This window comes from Panthera pardus, unplaced genomic scaffold (genome assembly GCF_024362965.1).
Source record: "Panthera pardus isolate Hobbes unplaced genomic scaffold, ASM2436296v1 HiC_scaffold_8, whole genome shotgun sequence".
Taxonomy (NCBI): domain Eukaryota; kingdom Metazoa; phylum Chordata; class Mammalia; order Carnivora; family Felidae; genus Panthera; species Panthera pardus.
In genome coordinates this window covers 21,539,001-21,551,478 of record NW_026527013.1, presented here as the reverse complement: position 1 = coordinate 21,551,478, position 12,478 = coordinate 21,539,001, and the positions used below count along the sequence as shown (strand labels likewise).

Genomic DNA, 12,478 nt, shown 5'->3' with positions numbered 1-12,478 from the left:
CAAGTGCCTGACTGTATATGTTTGCCACTTTTTCTTTCCTTTTTAGTCTCTACTTGTCTTGCTATTTTCCCTGTTGAACAAATACCGACTTGTTCCCCCAGGAATAATTTGTGATGACTTAGCCCAAATCAGCTGCTGACTTGGGTGCATGAACTGTATGTGTGTGTTTTCAAGACATTGTGCGTGGGTCTCCACTCCCCTCCTACTTCTGTCTCCTCCAGCTGGCCCTCCTTTCTCTCTGAAGGAACTACAGGCTTACTTTGCATTGTGTTCCCTGACCTAAGATTTCCTAGCCTAGCTCTGGCTGTTTCCGTGGATTTGATTAATGCCGATGGCCCGACTTATTCCTGAGGGCTTGATACTTGTGGTTGAGAGAATGAAATGTGATTATGACGGGCAGAGTTGCCCACTGCTGAGAAGTGTGCCAGGTTGCCTGTGTTCAAAGTGATGGCACTGGCCCTGAAGCCTTCAGGGACACACTCGCTTTGCTTAATCTTCGGTGCGAGCACATGTGCAAACCCCACTGCGGTTGGCGCTTTCTGTATGCAAAGACCGGACGACAGCATGGCCTTTTGCTCAGCGTAAGGCTAGACGTGGAGGGAGCGTGTGGAAATGGGCACTGGGTCCTGGGACTGTGATGAGGAGGAGGGTCGGGGAGAAGAGGTAGAAGGGCGAGGACTGTGTCTGCCCTTGCTCATCTCCTAGACTTGTTGGTTCTGTCCAGAGAACTGTGGGGCTTTTCCCTCTGGGAAAAGGGAGGGGGTCTCTCAGGGAAGTCTGTGAGTGGTTTGGCTTTGGGGGGCTCTGTCTTCCCAGACATGGCGTCGGCTCCCCAGTCCAGCAGAGCTGCTGGCTAGAGTGCCAGGCTCCCATGACAGGAGCGTCCACCTTGCAGCCCTTGCGGGAGGTCTTGGTGTGTGAAGATGAGGCCACTCCATCCTTCATCATCAATTCCACCGTTTATTTTGTTGAGCATATTTAAAATTTTTTTTTTTTAAGTTTATTTGAGAGAGTGTACAGGCGAGCTCACGAGTAGGGGATGGGCAGAGAGAGAAAGAGAAAGAATCCCAAGCAGGCTTCTGTCAGCATGGAGCCCAATATTGGGCTCGAACCCACGAACCATGAGAACATGACCTGAGCCAAAACCAAGATACTGATGCTTAACCGACTGAGCCACCCAGGCGCCCCATTGTCAAGCATATTTTAAATAGCAGTCATCTCTGCTGAGCAGTTTAACAGTCCCTACCCTCTTTTGGGGTCATAGTCTTTTCTTCCTGAGAGCTTTTGTCCCCCTGTGCCATGGGCTTACTTCCTCTCTTCTCTGACAGTTCCCCAGCTCTGCGGGCAGGTACTGTCCCATTTTCCTGTCAGACCAGCTCTGTGCCATCAGCTGCACCCCCTTCTCTGCCAGACAGGCCGAGGGACTTTTCATCACTTCACATCCCTGATTTCAGTGGATCCTTAGACCACTGTCTTTGTTTCTTTTTCTACCCAGAATATCACTTTTGGTCTCCATTTACAGGTTGTTGTGTTTTTTACCTGGAGGGTTTTGTCCTGGAGGATGGCTTCTGATATATATATACAATCAAAATCCTCCCCTGAGATGTTAACATATATATTAATGATAATGTTATTATATATAACAATGTATAATATATATAACATATTATAACATAATATATAACAATATACAATATAGATTAATTTATTATAATTATTGCTACATAATATTATTATATTAATAATTAATAACATTATTATAGTATATATTAATGTCTCAGGGGAGGATTTTGATCCCCACAAGGATCTCCCATTGCAGTGCTTACCTCTGTTGTGGGGGTTTTTAGACGGTCTCAGCCCAGGTGGATGAGAGTTTGAGTGCCAAGTGATGCCTGGAGTCTTTCTTCGAGCTACATAAACACACTGACTATTATGGGCCAGCATCCACAGACATGTTTCAGTGTCAGTGACACCTTGCTAAGTAGTGAGCTTTCCAGAGGCTCCACCTAAGCTACCCTCTGTATGTGAGGAAAGCTGAACACACTCAGAGGCAAGCTTATTAAGGGACTTCCCGCTCTGGTTCTCTGGGACATCACTGAGAAGCCTTGGTGTCTGAGTAGAAAAAAATGCTTTAAATGAGGGACTTGTTGGGGGGCGGGACAGGGGAAAATGGGTGATGGGCATTGAGGAGGGCACTTGTGGGGATGAGCACTGGGTGTTACATGTAAGCGATGAATCACGGGAATCTACCCCCGAAACCAAGAGCACGCTGTACACACTGTATGTTAGCCAACTTGACAATAAATTATATTTAAAAAAAAAAAAAAAAGTCAAAAAATAAATAAATGAGGGACTTGTCATGACCTGCCTGCTGAGCAGTTCCTCATGTTTTGGTGGTTTTATCTCCAGTCTGTGGCTCAATGAAGTCACTCAGCCCAGAGTCCCAGCAGAGCAGAGCTGAGCAGCCCCGGAAACTCAGCACACTGTTCCACTGCAGGGCAGCGGCCCAGCTGCCAGCCAAAGGTCAGCGTCGACCAGTGTGTGTGTTGGCATTTGGGAGTGTTTACTCCCAGGACGTGTGATGCAAAGCAAACGCAAGCCTCTTTCGCCGTGCACAGTTGAAGTTCTGGACCAAAGTATAGACAGAGTTGGTTTTTAACACAACAAGCATTTTGAAAGCTTGGATAAATCTACCTGTGCCTATTTTCGTGTTACAGATGTGGGGACTAGCCAGCTGGGTGAGGGTAGTCGTGTTTTACAAAAATACTGCTGGCATTGAGAAATGATAGTGTTCCTGAGACCCAAAGTAACATCACAAACCAGTCTGCCCAGCCTTGAAATCTTAATCTTTTTTTTTCAACGTTTTTTTTTTTTTTTTTTTTTTTAATTTTTGGGACAGAGAGAGACAGAGCATGAATGGGGGAGGGGCAGAGAGAGAGGGAGACACAGAATCGGAAACAGGCTCCAGGCCCCGAGCTGTCAGCACAGAGCCTGACGCGGGGCTCGAACTCACGGACCGCGAGATCGTGACCTGGCTGAAGTCGGACGCTTAACCGACTGCGCCACCCAGGCGCCCCGAAATCTTAATCTTATACAAGAGTCCCTGGTGTTTTCTCACGTGGTGAACAGCCTCCTTATGTGTTCTGTACACACAGACCTGCTGGGACCACCCCTTCCTGGAATCACCTCTGCCTACCCTATTCCAGTTTTTATCATACAAAACGTCAAACATGCAGCAAAGATGAAAAATAATACAGTGATAATACACTATCTGCCCTCTGCCTAGTTCAGAAATTGTTCATGTTTTGCCACATCTGTTTCCTCTCTTTGTACTTTTTTTTTCTTTTTTTTTTTTGGCCAAGCCATTTGAAGCTGAGTTGCAGCCAGGATCATACTTTACCCCGAAAAATTTCAGTTGAGTCTCCTGAGAATAAGGACAGTCTTCTACATAATCACAGTTTCACGATCATGCGTAAGAAAATGGATAACTCCACAATATCATCTAACATCCAGTCCATGTTCACACTACCCCACACATCACAAATCTCCCATAGCTGGAGTTTTTAAAATCTGTGAGCCAGTCACGGTCCACACATAGCATTTGGTTGTGTTTTGAAGTCACTTTTACAGTAGAAAAATCTCCCCCTAAACACACACACACGCACACACACACTTACACACTCACACACTGGTTTTTGTTGTTACTTGTTTTTAATGGCCTTGCCTTTCTTTTTAATGTTTATTTATTTTTGAAGGAGAGACTGAGCACAAGTTGGGGAGGGGCAGAGAGAGAGGGGGAGACACAATCCAGAGCAGGCTCCAGGCTCCAAGCTGTTAGCACAGAGCCTGACGTGGGGCTCGAACCCACGAACCGCGAGATCATGATCTGAGCTGAAGTCGGACACTCAACCAACTAAGCCACCCAGGCGCCCCTTCTCTTTTTTTTTTTTTAATTTTAACAGTGCAGGCCAATCGTCATGTGCAGTGTTCCATGTTCTGGAGTTGTCTGGGTGTTTCCTTGTGGTGTTTGAGCTGTTTCACTGACCCCTGTGTTTCCTGAGTTTTTTCTGGAGGAGGTTTTCCATTAAGGTAACCTTTTTTACAGCAAGAACACTCTGTAGGCAGTGCTGTGTGCTTCATTCTACATTGCACCAGGAAGCATGTAACATCAGGCAGTCTTGCGATTAGTAATAATAAGGCTGACTACTTGGTGGAGGGGTGAGGTTTCCTGATCTCTCCCTTGAAAAGGTACGTTTTCCCCTTCACAATGAATAAATTATCTCTCTGGTGGTGGTAATACTTTGAGATCGCATGAATGTCCTATTCTGCAGTAACTTTTCACTCCGTGGTCACCTGGTAAGATAATGAAACACAGTGATGGCTGAACTGGATCTCAGGAGAAAAGGCACCTGTCTCTGGGCCTGGCACCCAGCACACTCAGTAAATGTCCATTTCCTTCCTGCCTCCCGAGTGCCAGCCAAAGCTAAGGAAGAACTTCCCTTTTTCTTTCCCAGGCTGGTATTGTGCCCACAGGGGAAAGGAGGACGGCTGACATTAGTGTGGTAGCCGGTTAGGAGTCTTCATTTTTAGAAAGTTTTCAAGGTTTCTAAATGCTGATTTATCTGGTATAGCATGGATCCATAATGGTGATCTACTCCTTTATTTATAGTAAAACTTAATTAATTTGGAGCCAAATTGGGGCAAGAGGGCAAGAGTTGTCTGAATTAGAGGCCAGTCTGAGTTGTAGGATAAGTTAAGGAAATGCATTTTTTTTAGCCTTTTCAATAATGTTTGTCAAGCGTTACCCTATAGGGGCCTATCAAGCCTCTATTGCTTTAATGATCTGTTCAAAATCCTTTGCAGTTAGTATAATATTTGTATGAAGATGAAGTCCCTTTGAAGGAATTTTAGAGGTGGTTAAAAATAGTGGGGGGGCACCTGGGTGGCGCAGGCGGTTAAGCGTCCGACTTCAGCCAGGTCACGATCTCGCGGTCCGTGAGTTCGAGCCCCGCGTCGGGCTCTGGGCTGATGGCTCGGAGCCTGGAGCCTGTTTCCGATTCTGTGTCTCCCTCTCTCTCTGTCCCTCCCCCATTCATGCTCTGTCTCTCTCTGTCCCAAAAATAAAATAAACGTTGAAAAAAAAAAATTTAATAAAAAAAAAATAAATAAAAAAATAAAAATAGTGGGATCCCTGGCTCTGGAACCAGTCTGACCTGGCTTCCACGTCTGCTTCTGCCACACCGTGCCCTTGAGCAACCTATGTATATTTCCCAAAGGTTCTGTTTGCTCCCCAGTAAGAGGGGAATAATAATTTTTCTGGGACTGTGGGGATTAGAAAGAATGTGTGTAAGGAAGCTGGATCAGTATCAGGCATTTGTAAGGGGCAGGGAGCGAAGTCATCCTCATTGTTAGTACAGTATTTGCACTCATGAGTCCCATTGAAGAACGTTTCACAGGTGCTTGAGTAACTTGTTTTCTGAATTAGGTTAAACATTTCCCTTGCTGTCTTGTTTGCACAACATCTTTACCTTCAGCCCTCTTTTCATAGACTGCACAATGGTAGAAAACTTGATTAGCATGTACCCGAAGCAGGTGGCTATAGTACAGGTAATGCTCTCCTTTCTTCACCTAACCCTACCCTGTGTTTTCACCTGCAGAGTCTCATGTGGGCCTGGAGAGGGCAGTGGGTAGAATGGGGCAGCCTGGTTACAGGTTATTAACCTGTATCCGAGTTCCTGGCCTTACACGCCCCAGGGCCTGTGATGGCAGGTGGGGGGCGCCGGCAGCTAGAGCCGGTGTCTTTCTTGCTGCTTGCTCTGTACTGAGTCTCCACTGTGCTGGCTCTTGTGCCCAGCACTTCATGGACCTCCCAAGCACCCTGGAAGGAATGGGGACAGCAAGCAAGGTCCTGGTTAGTAGCTGTAGAGCTGAAATGTAAGCCAGATCGGTCAGACTCCAAACCCCCTTAGCCGCTTCCTCTACTCCAGCCTGCCTTCTTGCCTCTCTTTCCACACAGGCGTGCCCTCTGATTACCCTATACCCTGGCTACTTTGCCTCATTTTTTCCTGTTTAAACAACTCTGATTTTCTTTCTTTATGATTCTTTTTTTGTGTCCAAAGTGTTATCTGGAACTTCAGGCTGTTCTATGGCTATTGATAGCATGAAAATATACGTTTGAAATTACTTAACCAATCATTTTGTGCACGTACGAGTTACATCTGAGGTTTTGCTTTCTCAGCCTGGGCCTTCATGCAGGTTCTCCGTGGCTGCATGAGGATGGCACTTGTACCCAGAGACGGAGCCTCCCAGAAGCACTGGGGAGGGGGTACCCGAGTCCATTGAGGAACTGGTGAGGAGGAGGCCTATCCACAGCCCTCCTGCTGTGTTTCTTTCTTTTTTTTTTTTTTTTTTAACGTTTATTTATTTTTGAGACAGAGCATGAATGGGGGAGGGGCAGAGAGAGAGGGAGACACAGAATCGGAAACAGGCTCCAGGCTCTGAGCCATCAGCCCAGAGCCTGACGCGGGGCTTAAACTCACGGACCGCGAGATCGTGACCTGAGCCGAAGTCGGACGCTTAACCGACTGAGCCACCCAGGCGCCCCCCTCCTGCTGTGTTTCCTTGGGGTCTAAGGAGTGTGGTTGATAACCTTGAGTTAGGGATAACCCATAAGTTATCCTTTTCCTCACGTATGCATAGAAGTAGCCTTTGAGTGTCTCAGGCACCCCACTCCTGGGAAGTTCTCCATCAAACCCACAGTTTTTCACTTTGACACTGTTGACATTTGGGGCCAAGTAATTCTTTACTGCGGGGGCTGTCATGTGTGTTGTTGGGTGTTTCGCAGCATCCCTGACCTCTACCCACTAGATGCTAATAGCACCCTCCTCCCTCAAGCTGAGACAGACAAAAATGTCTCCAGGCACTGCCCAGTATGTCCTGGCGGGGAGGGCGCACAGTTGTCCCTGTTAAGAACTACATGTGTTCAGTTTGTGGATCACTCAGTGAACTCTCAGGGGAGCCCTGGAGAGCAGATTCAGTCAGTGTGTTGCTCCTGAAGGATGAGAACAGTGCAGCGACAGGGCTTAAGGGCCTGGGTGCCACACGTGGTGCTGGGTGTTGCCTCGACAAGGGACTGCTAGGACCCACACCCCGTCCTCCGGGGGCTCTTGGCTGGAGGGGGCTGTGTCCCGGAGAGTGTGAAGGGAGTCAATGAAGCCTTGAGGGGAGAGATGAGGGGTTCTGCCTACAGCTCGGGAAGTGTCCTTGGGGGAGCCCTGCTGGAGCACAGCACCAGGGAGGGAAGCAATGGGAAGGGGACATGCGGTGGTGAGAGCTGAAGTCCCGAGGAGGCTGTGAGCAGGGCCGTCCTCCTCGGGGCTGGAGAGCATGGGACAGAGGCTCTCAGAGAAGGAGGCCAAGTGTTCCAGAGACTTCTAGATGGCTTTCCTTGTTCAGCGTCTTTTCCTATAGCTTGCACTTAAAAAGGAGGATGCGTTAAATTATTGGATGGCAAGTCAGCCTCTGCATTTACCTCATGCTCCATTTGGACTGTTTTTCTGAGAGCCTTTCTTTTGAAGCAACTTTATCATGTCCCATGTATTTTTTATTTTTGTTTTTTTAGAGAGAGAATAAGTGAGGGAGAGGGGCAGAAGGTGAGAGAGAATCTTTTTTTTTTTTTTTTTTTTTTTTAATGTTTATTTGTTTTTGAAGCAGAGAGAGAGAGCATGAGCTGGGGAGGGGCAGAGAGAGAGACACACACAGAACCTGAAGCAGGCTCCAGGCTCTGAGCTGTCAGCACAGAGCCCAATGTGGGGCTCAAACTCAAACTGTGAGATCATGACCTGAACCGAAGTCAGATGCTCAACTGACTGAGCCACCCAAGTGCCTCTGGAGAGAGAGAGAGAGAGAGAGAGAGAGAGAGAGAGAGGGCTGGAGAGAGAGAGAGAGAGAGGGCTGGGATCATCACCTGAGCTGAAATCAAGAGTCAGATGCTCAACTGAGCCACCCATGCACCCTGATCATGTCCCTTTTGGATCTCATGGGGTCCCCCTGAGGAACAGGCTGTCCAGCTCCAGAGACCTTGCTTTTAGCTAATAAATGAAGCTGTTCCTTATTGTTAACTAGCTTTGTTGGCTGCCCACCATATTCCACCCAGGTGTAGAGGAAGCAGGGATGCTCCTGGCCTCCATTCTGGACAGCTGCCTGGTGTGGCTACAAGACTGATGCCAGGGCGGGGGAGGCATGGTCTGTGAGCATGGTCCCAGGCTTTGGTGAGCTTGGGTTCTGCTGAAGAACGTCTTATGAGAATGCCAATTGTCAGGTACATTCTAGAAATCCTGTACCTGCCACAGGATTGTCAGCCACTAAAACCACCTCTGTACCTATGATGAAAAGACTTCGAACTGGAGTTACTGCAATCCTGTCTTAGCATCTGACACATCCCTCCCACATTTAGTTTGATGTAGTGTCCTCCTCATTCTAAAGGGCATGCCGTGCTGTAGGCAGGCCCAGCTCGAGCAGCTTTGTGTGAGGCTGGGCCTTACCTGGGGCGGGCTTTCATGTGGGGGCAGTGGAGTGGCACGCGGGTAGGGGAAGAAGGGTCACTCGGCTGGCTGGGGCACTCGACCGGTGTTTTTTTCTTGGCTCTAAAATTTCTTTGAAAGACTTGGTGTTGAGTATCTGTGGCTTTTCCTATATTCAGTCAGTGAGAGGTATCAGGAGCTTTCATGCTTTTTCTTTAGTTTTCTCTTTCGTGGGCTAAGTTATATGCACAATAGTTCAGGACACAAGCAGGACCAACCTTATATTTTTCATATGCTCACTTCTCTCAAAATGCTTTTCTGCCCCCAGCTTTTGTTCTAGTCCATGGGCTCCTCTAGCCTCTTACGCTCATCAGTGTTCTTCATGGACTTTTTTGTTTTCTTAGAAGACATCTTCACTTAGTAACATGAAAAATGATGTAGAGAAATGAGGTACTGGCATCGTCCCAGTTAAATGACAAGCCTGAGACACAATCCTGCGGGAGCAGGGCACACCGCCTCTCTTGCCCAGACCCAAGCACAGTGTGAGCATTTTGGCCGAAGCGGCGTGAGAGTGCCAGGGCAGGGTTTCTATTTGGGTGATGCGTTTGGGCCCAAAATATTTGCAGGTCGTTCTGACGCAGCAGACTTGAAGATTATAGGTCTGCTGTTTCCACTGCTGTTCCCACCCTCTGTCTGAGCTCTGCAGGCAACTGGGCTCCAGAAGCCTAGGAAAGAAAGAGATGGGTCTGGGGGGTCCTTTAGACACAGCGGAGGGGGCCCTGGTTTGTAATTCTATCCCCAAATTTCTCTGTGAGAAATCTCATTAGTTGCTGGCAAAAAAAAAAAAAAAAAAAATTCCATGAAATGAGAATTAACAAGAACGTTAAGTTGCCTTTCAGTCCACTGAGCAGATTACGTATGGGTTTGGTTTTTTTCAGCGTGTTTAAGTAAACAACTTACTAATACCCCCTGCCCTAACAGGTAAAAATCATCAGTGAATACAGCCGACAAATACACTGTAGTCTTGCTATGGACCACCGTAGTTCAAGGGCCACTGCTGTGGATGGGACAACATTCTGGGTGCAGCTTTTTTATAGTGATCTTGTTCCCCCCAAAATGGACATTCTTGGGCTGGGCCAATGTGGGTGGACGTGGCTTAAGCTGAATTTTGGTCTCTGATCACGTGAGGCACGAGGGTGAGGAGAGGTGATGCGGGGGCGGGGGTGGAGCAGGCGATTGCTGTCTGAAGGTGTTCATAGCTGGTGAAGCATTGAGCTGTACCAGGGAGCTCCTCTGCCCTCACTCACGCTGACCATAGCATAGGTGCCATAGGTACTCTTATGTGGCAGGTCCTTCTTTGCCTTGACCTAAAGTGGTGTGGTGTCCTGGCATCCTGCAGGACAGCTAAGCTCCTGGACCTGGTGCCCCCATCCTCCTTTTCTGAACTCTCTCTGTACTGCAGGCAGTGCAGCCACCATGGTCTGCCCTATAACCTAAGCCAAGAACAGCAATGTTATTGGACACTGGGATGCAGCAAGATGCCCCAGGGCTGCTCTTCTCCCAGCCCCCTGAACCTGCCAGACCCGTTCCTGCCTCTTCCCCTTACTCACGTTCCTTCCCCTGAATGCTTTTCTCCTTCCTTCCGGCCTAGCCACATCCTCCCCAGCTTCCAAGAAACTTCCCCCTAATGACCTTTGCCCATACTAGTCTCCTTTGAAGTTGCAGGACAGTCAGTCAGTACTAATCAGGTATGACCTCCGTGTGGCTCTGCCTTTCCTTGGGCCTTGTCTGGCTTACTGGCCAGGCTCGGGGCTGGCACATGCGGGCGCTCTGACTGGGTGCTCCCCACCTGGAAGCTGGTCAGGAAGACAGCAGTGAGACATAGTACACTTAGTCTCTATTGGTCTTGGAATAGTTTCTCCACCTTTCTTTGTCTTTCTTGGCCTTGATGCTTTTTAAAAACTAATTAATTTTTTTTTAAGTTTATTTTTGAGAGAGAGAGAGTCAGCGGGGGAAGGGCAGAGAGAGAGGGAGAAAGAGAATGCAAAGCAGGCTCCACACTATCAGCACAGAGCCCGATGAGGGACTCAAACCCATGAGCCATGAGAGCATGACCTGAGCCAAAACCAAGAGTTGAATGCTTAACCAGCTGAGCCACCCAGGCGCCTTGGCCTTGATGTTTTTGAAAAGTACAGGCCAGTGGTTTTGTAAATGTCCCAGATTGGGTTTGTTTAATGTTTTCTCATGGTTACCTTTGGGTTGTTTGGGGGAGGGGGGGTATGTTGCATAAGTGATGTTGTGACCTCCTCAGTGCGTCAGAACCTGGGGCACCTGATGTGGGTTTACCCCAGCGCTGGTGAAGTTCTCGTGATGATTTGAGGAAGGTGGTCCCTCCAGGTCTCTCCCCTGAAGTGAAAAATTTTCCCTTTGCAATTAATAAGTAAATTTTGGGGAGGTATTCTGACACTGTGTAAATGTAAGATGTGTTTTCATTCTTCTTGTAAAGCCTCCCCTGCTTGGGAGGTCAGAACCACAGGCACTGAAGGTATTTTGGCCAAAGGTGCTTTGGCCAGTGTTTGATCTGGTGACGATACTGAGTCACGTTTTTTAGTGCTTATTATGTGCCAAGTCCTGCAAGCACCATAAATATATGTTAACTCATTTATTTCTCACATTCGCCACACGAAGCAGGTACTCCTGTTATATTGTATACCTGGGGAAACTGAGGCACAGAGAGGCTGAATGAACTGTCTAAGGTTGTGGCAGCTCCTAATTGGAATCCTGGAATTCAAACCGGTGAGTTTCACCCCAGTGCTGGGACTTTCCACTGCTCTGCCCGCCTGTTGTGTGCAGTGTTCACGTGTATTTCATGACATGGGGACACTGCTTTCCTAACCTCTGTAGACTTCCTGTCTTCTCTGCACATGGAATTCTTTACCACCATTTGGTTCCCATTGTCTTTCATCTGCTTGGTTTTCCTTCAAGAGCATCATTGCAATCATTTTTGTAGTCATGATAGGTGTGCCAGGAAAAAGCCATAGGCTTTTCCTTTTGAGATTGGAATCCCGTAGGGCTTGTCATTGAAGTCCGAGGACTCTCTCCCATGTGGATAAATTTAACATTTGAGCCTGTACAAAAGTGGGTAAAGAGACTTTTGCCAATGAAGGAGTCACTGGTATAGAACTTGCCCATCTTCTGTTAGCAACCAGAAAACAGACCAAAATGTGTGAAACAACTCTTTGCAAACATTGGGCAACGGGCGGCTCAGGATAGTGGTCCCTGAGAGAAAGAAAATGATGAGGTGAGCCCTGTGGTCTTTCTGCCGGAGGCAATTTCCAAATCCCAAGCAGAAACCCAAGCAGAGCCGAGCAGCCTTGCCAAGTTGAGAAGACAGAATTGAGGAAGCCAGAGCAGTTGGAATTTCCAGGAACAATATGGAGAAAAACAAACTACATAAAAGAAAAGCTCTAGACATTTGCTCAGGGGTCTCCTCAAGGCTCTTTCTGAACATTGGTTTGTACGTGCATGGGGTAAAACTCATGAGGCAAAGCCAAGAATAGCTGCTGGGAAGATGTAAGCTCAACTCTTTCTAGGGCCGGGAGATGTTTTTCTTCCCAGTTAGGTGAGAGACCTTACTGAACACCGGGGGCACTGGGTGGATACCTCAAAAGATTGTGCCTTATTTGAGAAAGCTGCTTGCAAACTTAACTGCCAACCCAGGAAAGGGCACAGAGCTTAAAAACAAACCAGATACCATACACAGAAATTGAGCAGAAATATATCACAGATCTGGATGTAGAAGCAAAAGCTCTGACACTTCTAGAAAGAAACATCGGAGAAAGTCTTTGTGACCTTGGGATAGGCAGAGAGATCTTAGGACACAAAAAGCTTGAACTTAAAAAAAAATAAAGTAAATGGAAGATAAGTCAGACTTCATCTAAATTAAGCATTTCTGA

At 47.5% G+C, this 12,478-nt stretch overlaps 1 protein-coding gene across 2 annotated transcripts in view; it reads left to right on the top strand.

The window, feature by feature from the left end:
* Nucleotides 1-12,478, top strand: part of STIMATE (STIM activating enhancer) — a 54,642-nt gene that overhangs the window by 1,728 nt on the left and 40,436 nt on the right. The gene's annotated exons all lie outside the window — the stretch shown is intronic.